The 12,571-nt window shown below is 46.2% G+C and overlaps 1 protein-coding gene across 2 annotated transcripts in view; it reads left to right on the forward strand.

The window, feature by feature from the left end:
• LOC147706907 (epoxide hydrolase 1-like) overlaps positions 1-12,571 on the forward strand; it is a 243,490-nt gene that overhangs the window by 87,646 nt on the left and 143,273 nt on the right. Inside the window, exons 1-2 of one of the 2 annotated variants that reach the window (XM_086926168.1) lie at positions 433-458; positions 593-671. The gene's annotated coding sequence lies outside the window, so the exon portion shown is untranslated. Of the gene's footprint in view, positions 1-432; positions 459-592; positions 672-12,571 lie in introns of those variants that run through there. The other variant, XM_086926167.1, reaches the window with a different exon arrangement.

The following is a 12,571-nucleotide window of genomic DNA, read 5'->3' on the forward strand; positions in this document are numbered from 1 at the left end:
TGTTTGTGCAGCCTGTGTTGGCACTCGTCTGCACAAACTGCCTCAGTGCATGGAGAGGCCAGAATTGCACCATTCAGTTCTGCTCTCTCTGGTTCACTTAACGCAGCGACTTTGCTTGCTGCCCTGCATTGTGTGAACTCTTAGTAAACCTAGGCCTGAGTCATTCATATACAGAGTAGAATCAATCCAGTGTAGTAGTAACACTTTTTTTTAACCTATTTCTTTATTGCCTTTGTTTTTTTTGCACCCTATGTATGTGCATCATTTACAACATTGAAGTTTAGTAGTAACACTACAAAATTTTTCTGATGGTATCTTTTTATGATGCCTTTCTAGGCAGTAAATGTCCAACTAGCATTAGAACAGTTGCCAGAACAAACACATTTCTTTATCACATGTTCAATAAAAGATCAAACCAAGCCCACGTGATTTGGTTACAAAGGTTGGAGCTGTTCAAAGTAGGTCCACCAGGCAGAGACTCCAAATCATTTTTATCACTGTTCAACCTCCAGCATTTAGATAAAATTCCCATGCTTGACAAATGTTGTTAAGTTTGTGATAACACTATTGATCTGTCCACCCTTTTTTTCAGAGTCTGGGACAGAGTGAAGCCAGTCTTGAGCTGAGAAGAGGCGGCAGCGGGCTGTTTTTGTAGATCTCTTCTAGCCAGGGTAAGTCTTGTGGTGAGCATGGCTTGTGTGTAGTCTGATTTACAATGTATAATCATCTTGCGCGACCTCTTCTTGTTTAGGAACATCATCGGTTCATTGAGGATTTTGAGTACTTCATTCACAATACTTCGTTCTATGGAAATTCAAGTGTAAGATGAGAGTAAACCATACTTACTCACAGAATAATCTTTGTGTCTTGAACTTGCAATGTTAAAATGTACTTCTGTTCAGTACATGCACAAGTTTTTTGGGGACTGTCATTATGATAATGAAACCCATATATGGAACTGTGAAACATTTTCTGGTTCGCTTGTAAATCTGGATTTTGAGAACATTGTATTTTGTGCAATAAAAGCATCTAAACATGAAGTAAACATAACTAGGTAGTTGTTGATAGGACCACATTTCCATAGGAAATTGATTTTTTGGGGTTTGCTTGTGACTTTGACAATCTTCAAAAAACTTTCCAAATAAATGTCTCAACTTCCGCTCTCTCCTGGAAAGTTTTGGGGTGATCCGTCAAGCGGGGGTTGCAAAAAAGGGGGAAGTCCCACAAAGTGTTTGCCCCATGCAATTTTCCATAGGAAAATTAAAGATAGATAGCGCAAAAACTACTGAACAGAATTTCACCAAATTTGGTAGGAAAATCTTGGTCCAGAAAGCATGCTTTGTGTTATTTGGTGTTAATCCATGCTGTAGTTTTTGAGAAATGTTGGTTAGTAAAAATTGGATATTTCACCAGTGGTGGCTGCAGCAAATCTAAGGGGAGCGGGGGGGTATTAGGGGAATAATAAAAAAAAATACCTGTTGCTGGCACAGCCGGTTGCCTTGCTACTCCTCTCCTCCTGGCAGTCACTGGGCTCAAAGCACAGGCTCCCCACCCAATCCAGACGCAGCTCTCATGCTTTACCAAGGATGAGGGAAGCTCCAAGATTGGCCATAGCGGGCTGGTCTTATACCTGCTCAGGCACAGGGAACCTGTGCCACTTCTCCACCTGGCTGTGCAACACAGCTGGGTTGGAGAAATGCAAGTGTGCATGTCAGTTTGGCGGTCCTAAGATGGCCGGCCAAACCATCATGCACACTTACAGTGCCCATCACTTATCGCTGCCATGGTCGGGCCCCGCCCCACCCTCAATTCCATGGCTCTGTCAGTGGAAAATAAAATTATAATATCGTTTTGTCGTCATTTTATTTTTTGCTGACTGATTTAGCAGTGAGACGGTGCTCCTCCACCATTATGTAGGAGCCGCCCCTGCCGCATAGAATCCGTGGAGCCAACAGATTTTGAGATAAGATCTGATTGACTGCCCCACATCAACAAAGATGTGATGGCAGCCGCTATAGGACTCAGGGACTCAGTTGCCTGTCCTGATAAAAAGTAAAAAATAAAATAAAGCAGAGGCACGGTAGGGATACCATGCCCCCTTAGGATCAAAAATGTAATTTGTTTTGTGATCTGGGATTCCTCCCCAGATCAGTGAACTTGATCTAAAAGAAAATGGCAGGCTATGGCTCTCTCTAACATAAACCCATTAGGGTAGCCCAGGACCCGGGGGATTAACATACTGTATTTTTTTATTTTTTTTGAGGGAAGAGTAGTAAGACCCTCCCTCCCCGCATTCTCCCCCCCCCCCTCCCCCCCCCCCCCCCCCCCAATCCCTGGGGACCCCATTGCTGGGCATGTTTTGAAATTTAAGGAATGGGCATGCGTCCCTCATGGTCCCTGACTTGTATAAAACGTTTTTTAAATGTGTGGTGCCCCGGGTGGGTACCGGGGCACCCATGGCACAAGCTGAATTTCGCCCTTGTCATGCACTGCAAATTACCTCATATTTAATATAACTCATGAAATCCTTTATGACCTCATTGATAATAACACTACTACATATGAAATGACATAGTTGATGACAACACTGTGCATGGTTGGGGGTGCATTATAGTTACTTTAGGGCACAAGGTGTAGTTACTTGAGATAACTGTATTTGGTGAATTTCAGTTGTTTTTTTTTGTTTAAAACTGTATGCTTTAACTGATATTTTCACCTAACTAGAATGTCCCTTTAACTTTTGTTTTTCCAAACACCTTAACCTTTGTTTTGTGTGTGTATATATATCATTTAACCTCCTGGGGGTCCAATAGTCTCCTTACATTAAAGCTTTTTAGAAAATACTGCAATTTCCATCAACACCTTTTTATTCCCTTTTGTGAAGACTCCCATAGTATTGTAAAGGACAGTGGGGATTTCCTGGCTAAAATCTATTATTTGGTATAGGTGGGATTCTACTTGATGATTACATTAGATGTGGTCTCTCTTTTTATGAGTATTTACCATAACTTTGGAATGTATGCATGTGAACATTTCTTTAAAACAAGACCTGCCTGTTATTTAGAACATAACAGGATGTTGATCCACATGATTCAGACAAGCCTGAAGGAGAACATATATGTGCAGGATAGTATCTTTCATTGTCAGAAAGTTGATACTGCGATGGACACCTGCTTCGCCCCCAGCTTTGCCAATTTAGTGATGGGCTGGTGGAAGAAGTAGTTGGCCTGGGCGGATGATCACCAGGAGTTTGTGCAAATGTTTTAATATGGACCTGTTACATTGACAACTTATTCCATTTGTGGAATGGCACACAAGAAAAAGCATGCGAGTATGTGACTAGGCTGAATATAACCCATACAATTTGAGATTTACGCTAAACATAAGTGCGGTTGAAATGACATTCCTGAATACAACATTGAAGGTACAGGAAAGTAGAAATTATACCTCAGGTCATCAGAAAAGTACTAGTAATAGCACATTAAACTTTAAAAGTCAACACCCAAAGAATTTGAAAGAGACTATACCCTATTGAGAAACTTTGATACTGAGAAAAATCTATAGTCTGGAGTCAGGCTTCATTAGACAGATGTCACAAATAAAAGGAATATTCAAAACCAGGGATAACTTATCAAAGGTATTAAATACAGCAGCAAAAAAAGCTGAAGCTCTGACGAGAGACCAGCTCTTGTATCCCAATTGTAAACTGGAGAAAAAAAGATCAAAAAATATGGCTTATCACATGTTATAATTCCATGTCACACAAAGTAAGAAATGTGATTTGCAACCATTGGTCTATTGTGGAGAGTAAGGCAGTAATAGGTCAACAACTACCTGCAACTCCCCTAATAACATACAGGCAAGGGCGGACATTTAGTGTTGAATTAACACACAGCTATTACACTAGATCCTGCAAACCAGATAAGTTTCTCAAAGGCTAATTTTTTTTTTTATTATGGCCATTGTAAGGCTTGTAAAACTATCCGAACATGGTGTAATATAATACCTCAGATGGCTACCAAACAAAATAGAACATTTTTACAACTGTGGTTCGGATCACCGTGTGTGTTAGTCCACCCATGTTCTCTAATGTGTGTGAAAAGCACGATTTTTCCCTTGTGTAAGCGGATATTGGGACACCAATGGGGAAATGAGAAGTGCTGATTTTACATACTCAGTAGTTAAACATTTTTATGAAACACATAACAGCGATCTGGGGAAGCTTGTATTTTTTTGCTATAGATATGGTATCAATCCATGTGAAAGGTGGCGATAGAGTGATGCAACTGAGACTTTTAGAGTTGAGGTATATTTTGGATCTGCACACAAAGTTTCCAGCAGGACTGAATAGAGATGAGGAGATGGAAGTACATGTTGGGTGAAAACTTTGACCAAACATTCCCTTTTAGCACTGCAGTAACATTTGGGTGAGAACTGATTTACCTGTGTGATTGATATATTTGTCATATTTACAAATGTTAGAGAAGGAATGACCTAAAAAAAACTAATGGATGCCTTTGCACTCAATTTATATGTATTTCTACTGTAACTGTGATATTTGCTCAATATTTGGTGTTGTGGATAGACCATGTGCATATGGGATTGGCCGATGCTGCGGCTATGATTGCATAACTTGCACATTGTTGATGCTGCTGGGTGTAAAGATATATTTGTATTTTATATATCAATGCTGCTATAGTGATTGCAATATTTGTATGAGATTCGATTTTTGAATCTCACCTTCATTTCCATATTATATATTCTATGATGCCTGTTAGTGATATTGTTGTTACACTTGCGACATTTCCACATTACCTTCTGATGCTGGGTGAAATGTTGTATTTTCATTTAATATATCCATGCCATTGTGGTAATTGTGATATATGCACATAACTGAAATTCTGAATTCACGCCTTCCTAGTTTTGATTCTTTGAGCATTATGAAGTCAGAGTAACACTGAATTAAGGGTTCTCTCTAAAATTAAGAAGGGCATTTGGTGCTATATAATTGAGGGGTTGCACATGGAAACGGGCACTGCCCCGGTATTAAATTGTTATGCCTCTGCCACTCCGAGAAGTGGGTTAAAATGTCACCAGCAATTAACCACATCTCAAAGTATGAGTTGCACATTAGGTGCATGCGAGAGAGAATTTTTAAAAATGGCTGATTATATATATTATTTAGAAAAATTAAGGGAATTTGACGTATTGGAGTATTTACCGATTATCTTTTTGGTTTTAGCCGGTGTTTTTTGTATAACCGTTTCCTTTTGATTTGTAACAATGTTTTTAAATAGTATGTAGTGTGGTTACCCTTAAGAATCTGTCTTCCAGCATTAAGCGGGAGACATGATCTATGAAAGTATGTTCTCCATGTCTATGTAGATCGCTATATATGCTTCTTCAGAGGTGGTGGGGCTTGTACACTTTGAGAAAGGCTTACGGAAGCGGAACCGCGTCAGTGTTTTAAATCTGCTGCAAATAAACGGAAACTTGATAAACACTCTATCTGGAGTGCCCGCTTTCTTCAGTTTGCGCGTGTGAGAGGAAAAATATATAGATATATATGTCACTGCAAAAATTACAGTTAAAATGACAAAGTGGTTCGTACTGAAACTTACAAACCAACTGAAATTCACCAATTATGGTTGGCAACACGCACCATATGTCATTCTGCCACCACCTTGTCCTTTTAATTGCTCTCTTGCTTGTTGTTGCACCTTTGTCAAATTGTTGTTCTGAGAATGTGAACAGCATCAGTTGCTAACCATAACTGGTGAGTTTCAGTGGTTATGTACATACGAGTCAGAAACGTAACTTTTTTCAACTTTTGTTTAGGACCTACTTAAATTCCAGCCCCTGCATAGTCTTTGCACATGCATAAGTCGGGTTGGCTACAGGCACTAAACTCATTCCACCCTAGACAGCCTTCAGCTGTGTGCATCAGGGGCTGGTTAAAGGGAATGGCCAGGTCCCTCGCTAAACTCACCCCGATTGACCAACCCCTGCCGTACATAGCCTTCAGCCCCTCTGAGGTGGTGGGCAGCTAACACCTGCTGCTTAATTTGCACCCCCTTCTGTGCAGGGCCTTTGACCGTGCACAGTAGAGCTGGTCAAAGGGTGGGGCCTTTGTCCTGACCTTTTCCCCAACCCACACTGGCAGCCAACCTCTGATGTTTTCATTCCAGTTTGTCTTTTAATGACCCACAAATTGTGGTTAACAGTGGGAATATTTCCTCAGATGTTCGGGCCGTCACCAAAACCAATGGCCGATAGCCCTTCTAGCAAAGCTCTGGCCAGATGGAGTCCAACTTGGATGTTTTGAATTCAGCCAGTAATTCAGTTCTTCCAAAAAACTGACCAGGGTCGTTTATTATCCTGATCATTAAAAAGGGTGATGGGGCAGGAGGGGTCAGAGATGCTACCTCCCCATTTCCTTGAGTCGCTCAATTGTAAATTGTTAGCCGTGATATTATGGAGAGACTGGTTACTTGGGTGAAAGTAAAGAACGTTTCGGAGGGAGAGACAGTTTTTAGAGAAGGGCTTAGGATGAACCGACTTAATTTACATCTATTGAACAGATACATTCACTGTGGCTACAGGTGGCTTCCTGTATTTATCATTGATTGAAGAAGCTAAACAGTCCACCAAGGAACTCTTCTCAATCTACAAATCCATTGCGATAGGGAAGCCCGCGGTGGTGCCCAAGAAACTCTGCACCGCGGAGGGCTGTGACCGTATTGCAGAGTTCTTTGCAAATAAGGTGATTAACATTTATAATTCCTTCCCCCAGAAGGCAGACAATAGCCCTTCACACCCGGCAGCCACTAAAACTCTAGGGGAACAACGATTAACCACCTTCATCACCCCTCCTACTGAGATACTTCTCCGCATTTGTGGGTCGATAAAATCCGGCTCCCCAAGAGACCCGACTACTCCTAGTCGATTGAAGGGCAGTCTGCCTGTACTTGAACCTTATGTTCGCCACCTATTAGACACCTCCTTCAAGTCCCAGAGTGTCCCCAAGGCTTGGAAGCAAGCAGTTGTACTTCCCCTGCAGAAGAAAGCCAATGTAAGTTTTGAAAAACTCGATAATCTTCGCCCAATCTCCCTCCTGCCCTACATGGCTAAAGTGGCGGAAAAGATAGCCAACTTACAACTTATGCAGTTCGTGGAGGAGGTCTCGCTACTCCATGACTCGCAATTTGGCTTCCGCCCCCGTCACTCGACGGAATCGGCACTTCTCGTGGCGGTTGAAACGCTACGACAGGGTGTGGACGAGGGCCAAACCATGGCTTTGATCCTACTCGATCTAAGCGCGGCATTCGACACTGTAGCACATTCCACCTTGCTACAGTGTCTGAATGAAGGTGGGATCACAGGTGCAGCGCTTGGCTGGATCGGGTCCTTCCTGTCTGACCGTTGTTTTCAGGTCAGACTGGGTGACTGCTATTCGAGGGAGATTGAGTTGGGCCAGGGCGTGCCTCAGGGCTCGTCCCTGAGCCCGACCGTATTCAATATCTATGTCTCCCCCCTGGCAGCCATCGTGGAGGGCCACGGACTTCGCCTGGTGTCCTACGCCGACGACACGCAGCTGGTCATCTCCTTATCGCGGGCACCCGACCTTGCAGCGGACATCTTCAGGAACTGCATGAAATATCTTGCTGCCTGGATGTCCGCAAACTGTTTAAAGCTGAACGGTAGCAAGACTGAGGTGCTCGTGGTGGGGGGAGGGCCATCTGCGTGGACGTCGGCGTGGTGGCCGCCTTGCTTGGGAGAGGTCCCCGTTCCGTGCCGTGAGGCCAGGAACCTTGGCGTGTGGCTGGATAAGGACCTTGCCTTTGGTCCCCAGATCAGCCGGGTGACGGGGTGTGTTTCGGTGTTCTGAGAGCCTTAAGGAAAGTCTTAGATCTTCTTCCTATTTCTGCTCGAAGGACGCTGGTGCACGCCCTGGTCACATCGCGTCTTGATTATGGGAACCTTCTATATCTGGGCGCCACGGGCAAGGTCATGGGCCGCCTGCAGGTGCTCCAAAATGCCGCAGCGCGGCTTGTCCTCCGGCTCCCTAGGAGGTCACCCTCCAAACCAGCCCTACAAGCCCTTCACTGGCTCCCTGTGGAGAAGAGGGTAGAGTTCAAAGCCCTCTCCACATGCCACCGCATTTTGAGCGGTACAGCCCCGGCTCCTCTCCAGAGTCTGGTGACCTACTATGAGCCCACACGTAATCTACGATCCTCGCAGATTGGGCTGCTAAAGGTCCCCAGAGTAAGGAAGGCGCGAATGGGAGGAAGATCTTTTAGATACCTCGCTCCCAGATGTTGGAACGCCCTACCTTCAGAACTGCGGCTAGAACCTTCTGAAGCCCTGTTCAGAAAAAAGCTTAAAACCCACCTTTTCAACAGGTAGCCTTCAGTGGGAGGGGGTAGGGGCAGCCACATCACTTACCATAGCGCGGGGACACGCCAGTGGCGTAACCAGGCGCTTTACAAATGCCCAATAATAATAATAATAATAATTTATGGAGACCTAAGCTAGACCTTTGTATCAGAAGGGCCAATCTGTGGTCCATAATGGCAACAGTGGACATTGACATCAAATACTTACTGCTGCGTCTCCACCTGAATTTATTTGCCAGAGTTTGGCATGGGGCAAATGGAGAATGTTCAGACAGGCCATGTCCCTGTCCCACTCCCTCTGCTTTGTACTTTACACCAATGGGCTGAAGAGGAATTTGAAAAATATGATTCTGGATACCCCAAAAATCTGCAATAAAGACAATTCAGTCCTGCTTTGTGATGATGACACCATACTTTATCAAAGACCGCAGGTGTCCTCCAGAGAATTTTGGCAGGCTATGTCAGTTTCATGAAGGTTCTAGATCTAAATCTAAAAAACTGCTTTTCAAAGACCGACATTATGATGTTGGGCCCTTAGAGATCAAGACCCAGACATTTCATTGTCCATAACCATAAAATAAGCAATGCCAAGTTTTTCAGCTAACTTGGTCTTGGTTTTAATAGTTCAGGCACCTGGTCTGAATTGTTGAAAACCAGGAAAACTCAATTTAAACTGGGCAACGAATCAATAACGTTCCTTATTGACATTTACTATAGTAAGTTCATTTCCAAAGCTAGTTATGGCGCTGGCACCTGGGCCTATGAAGAGGTCATCAGCCTGCAGATTGCTTAAAAGTAAGTTTTGCAAGAACCTACTGGGTCTTGCTGAGGACATTTCAGTATTGTTTGTCTCCGTGAATTAGGTATGACATTTTTGGAAGGACATCTCCGCGCTGCCCCTTTACTTGTCTGGAGCTCGGTCTGGTGTTTCTTGGCAACTGAATTAAACAGGGAAATTATGAAGTACTATGTGAAGCTTGATGGATCTCTTGAATGCACTATTTTAAATTTGTAAGAAAGTTTGGCCATTATAGGGAGACCGGAAATGTTTACACATCTCAAGGCCCTTCAGTCCAAAGTTCGGTCCTGGGTGCAAAAGGAATTGGATCTATTTCACTCTGAATAGAGAATATGATGAACTCACTACACCCCCTCTTAGGTCCCGCTTGTTACTGAAGACCGTTCCATGTCTGGACCCCTATTTTGTCTTTGCCCCTCATAATTGTTGGTTATTATCAAGACTGAGGATGGGTTCTATAAACTTTCTTTTCCTATGATGTTTTCAGTCCCTCTCCTTGTTAATCTATTCAAACGCCAAAGCACTTCCTTTATCTTTGCATTTTTTATGTTTAAAGTATTTTATTGAAGCAGGGAGGGGTAGGAAACAACAGGGTAGGAAAAAAAAGGTAAACCACAGGATCCGCACAATCGGTGCGTGTGATACAGCAAATACAGCAAAGCAGTTACATCTTTTCAATAGGCTTCATTCGACTCAGGAACACAGCTTCCGCGCCTGTGGTCACATAAGGATAACAAAGGGGGGTGGGGGGGGGGGGGGAGAGGTAGGACGGGGGAGGGGGAAGGAAGAGAAAAATAGGGGGGGCAAAGAAAAAGAAAATAAGGGGAGGGAGGGGGGAAGGGGTAGAGAAGCATCCCGCTCCAAAAACCTACTTAACCATACAGAACCCCCCCAACTACCATACCCCAACCCACCCCCTGTACTGTGCCATTACCATCAGTTCTCTCTGCATATCGACCCTCCAGTAATCCCCGCTATGCAATGCCAGCCCCGTCCGATCAGACAGGCGGGTCTGGTGGCGGCGTCAGCCGTAGCAACCTAAGATATCTGGGACAGGTAATCTCCCGAAACTCAGAGCACAACAAGCTATGAAAGGGCGCCCACAGTTCCTCAAAAGTATCAGTGTCTCCCAGGGCCACTAAGGACATCTTCTCCATTCCAAGGACATGCCATAATCTATGCAGCCAGCCAACTACAGAGGGAAGTGTGGTAGAGCGCCAATGTATGAGAATATTTTGCACCGCTGACCCCAGAGCAATCGCAATCTGTCTGCCCCTCCTGGACCTGAGGGGATACATCAACCCATTTGGCAATCCCAGTAGAACATAGGCAGGGAACCTCGGCAACTCTATCTCAAAACATTTGTCCACCTCACCCAGGACCTCTTCCCAATAAGGAGCCAGAAGGGGGCATTCCCACAGTATGTGTGTAAGTGTACCAGTATTGCCACAGTTGCGCCAGCACGTCCCTGGTATTGCCCTGTCCATCTCGTGCAGTTTCTCCGGGGTGCGGTACCAATAGGTCGAGATTTTGGTGAAGGTCTCCGTAAGACCCGTGTGATAGGCCGAGTGGCGTGCGCGGAAGGAGATGTGTTCCCATTCCTTGTGGCTCAACACTCGCCCAAGCTCCCGCTCCCATCGTTCCCGGCCGGGGTTATGAATATGGAAGGAGGGGGGCTGCAGCATTTTATACAGATCTGAGATCAATTTAGTGTCCGACGTGCGAGTGATTAACCAGCGCTCATATACCGTGATCTCCCGGTTTGCCGAGTCGCGCACCTGGGGCTGAAGTGCCCAGTGACGCGCCTGCATGTATCGCATGCGCTCCGTCTCTGGGAGGCCGTAGTCCCGCCGCAAATCCTGGAAGGGGACAACTCCCTCAGGGCTGTACAAATGATACAAGGCACAGCAGCGGGCCGCCCGCCAGCGTTCATAAGCGCCGCTCTCCATCCCGGGGCCGAAGTCCGGGTTGCCAATGAGCGGCGTAAAGGGAGAGGGGAAGGTAGTAAGCTCGTGCCTAACGGCCACCGAGTCCCACGTCCGAAGCGGGACCCGCGTCACCAAAGACGCGTAGAGGTTGGGGGGTCGATGGGCCCGCTTCAAGAATGGTACTTCCTGTAGCGTCCTACCCGCCACCGCTTGGTCCTGGAACAGCCAGTGCTTATCAGACTCCCACCGGCTCCATTCCACCAGATAGCGGAGTTGGGCGGCCTGAAAATATTTCCGCAAGTCCGGTATCCCCAGCCCCCCAGAGTCGGGCGCCAGCGTAGCGATGCTCCTCTTAATCCGCGGCCTACGGCCCTGCCATACAAACCGCGCGATGGCCGACTGGGTCTCCGCGAGCCACCCCGTTGGGGGCTGGAGCGGCAACACCCTGAAGAGGTAAAGCACCTGAGGCAGGAGGGTCTTCTTCACCGCCGCCACCCTGCCTAGCAGCGACAACGTGCCCTTGTCCCACCGGCCAAGTTCCTCTCTGATTTTCGTGCTCAAAGCCGCATAATTGACCGTGACCATCGCCGGGAGGGAAGGCGCCAACAGGATCCCCAAATATGGAATCCGGTCCCTGGACCAGCTCAGAGGGTAAAGCCTCTGTAGTTCCACTCTGGTAGCGCTAGCAAGCGAAATGTCAAGGGCGGCTGACTTCCCCAAGTTCACCTTGAAGCCCGCCACCTCGGCGAATAAGTCCAATTCCGCAATGCAAGCCGGTAGCGACCTCCGCGGGTCGTCTAATGTCAGAATGACATCATCTGCGTACAGGCTAATCGCATGATGGAATTCACCCATCTTGACTCCGACAATGTCGGGATTCTGCCGAACCCTTTGAGCAAATGGCTCCATGTATAGGGCAAAGAGCAAAGGGGACAGTGGGCACCCCTGTCTCGTACCCCGTTCAATGGGAAAGGGCCGAGAGCTGCCTCCGTTAACTCGGACCACTGCAGATGGGAATCTGTAACAATTGAAGATCAGATGACGGAACTTCTCACCTATCCTGAACTTGCCTAGGACCTTCTCTAGGTAGGGCCAGTGTACCCTATCGATAGCCTTCTCCGCGTCTATAGACAAGAGCATCCTCTCCCCTGGGATCCTGGAGGCCTTCTCGAGAATGTGGGTCACCCTCTTTGTATTGTCTACAGTTTGCCTGCCAGGCACAAAGCCCGCTTGATCCGAATCAACCATGCCCCGGAGATGCAGTGCCATGCGTGCCGCTAATATGCTGGTGAACACTTTCAAATCCGTGTTCAGCAGCGAGATCGGGCGGTAGGACCCACAGGCGGCCCTGTCCTTGCCCGGTTTCGGGATCACGGAGACCGTGGCCTGAAGAAATTCGGAGGGGATGGCACCTGGTTCCGCAAAGGTGTTGAAAAGGCGGGTCAGCA

This window comes from Lissotriton vulgaris, chromosome 6, assembly GCF_964263255.1.
Source record: "Lissotriton vulgaris chromosome 6, aLisVul1.2, whole genome shotgun sequence".
Taxonomy (NCBI): domain Eukaryota; kingdom Metazoa; phylum Chordata; class Amphibia; order Caudata; family Salamandridae; genus Lissotriton; species Lissotriton vulgaris.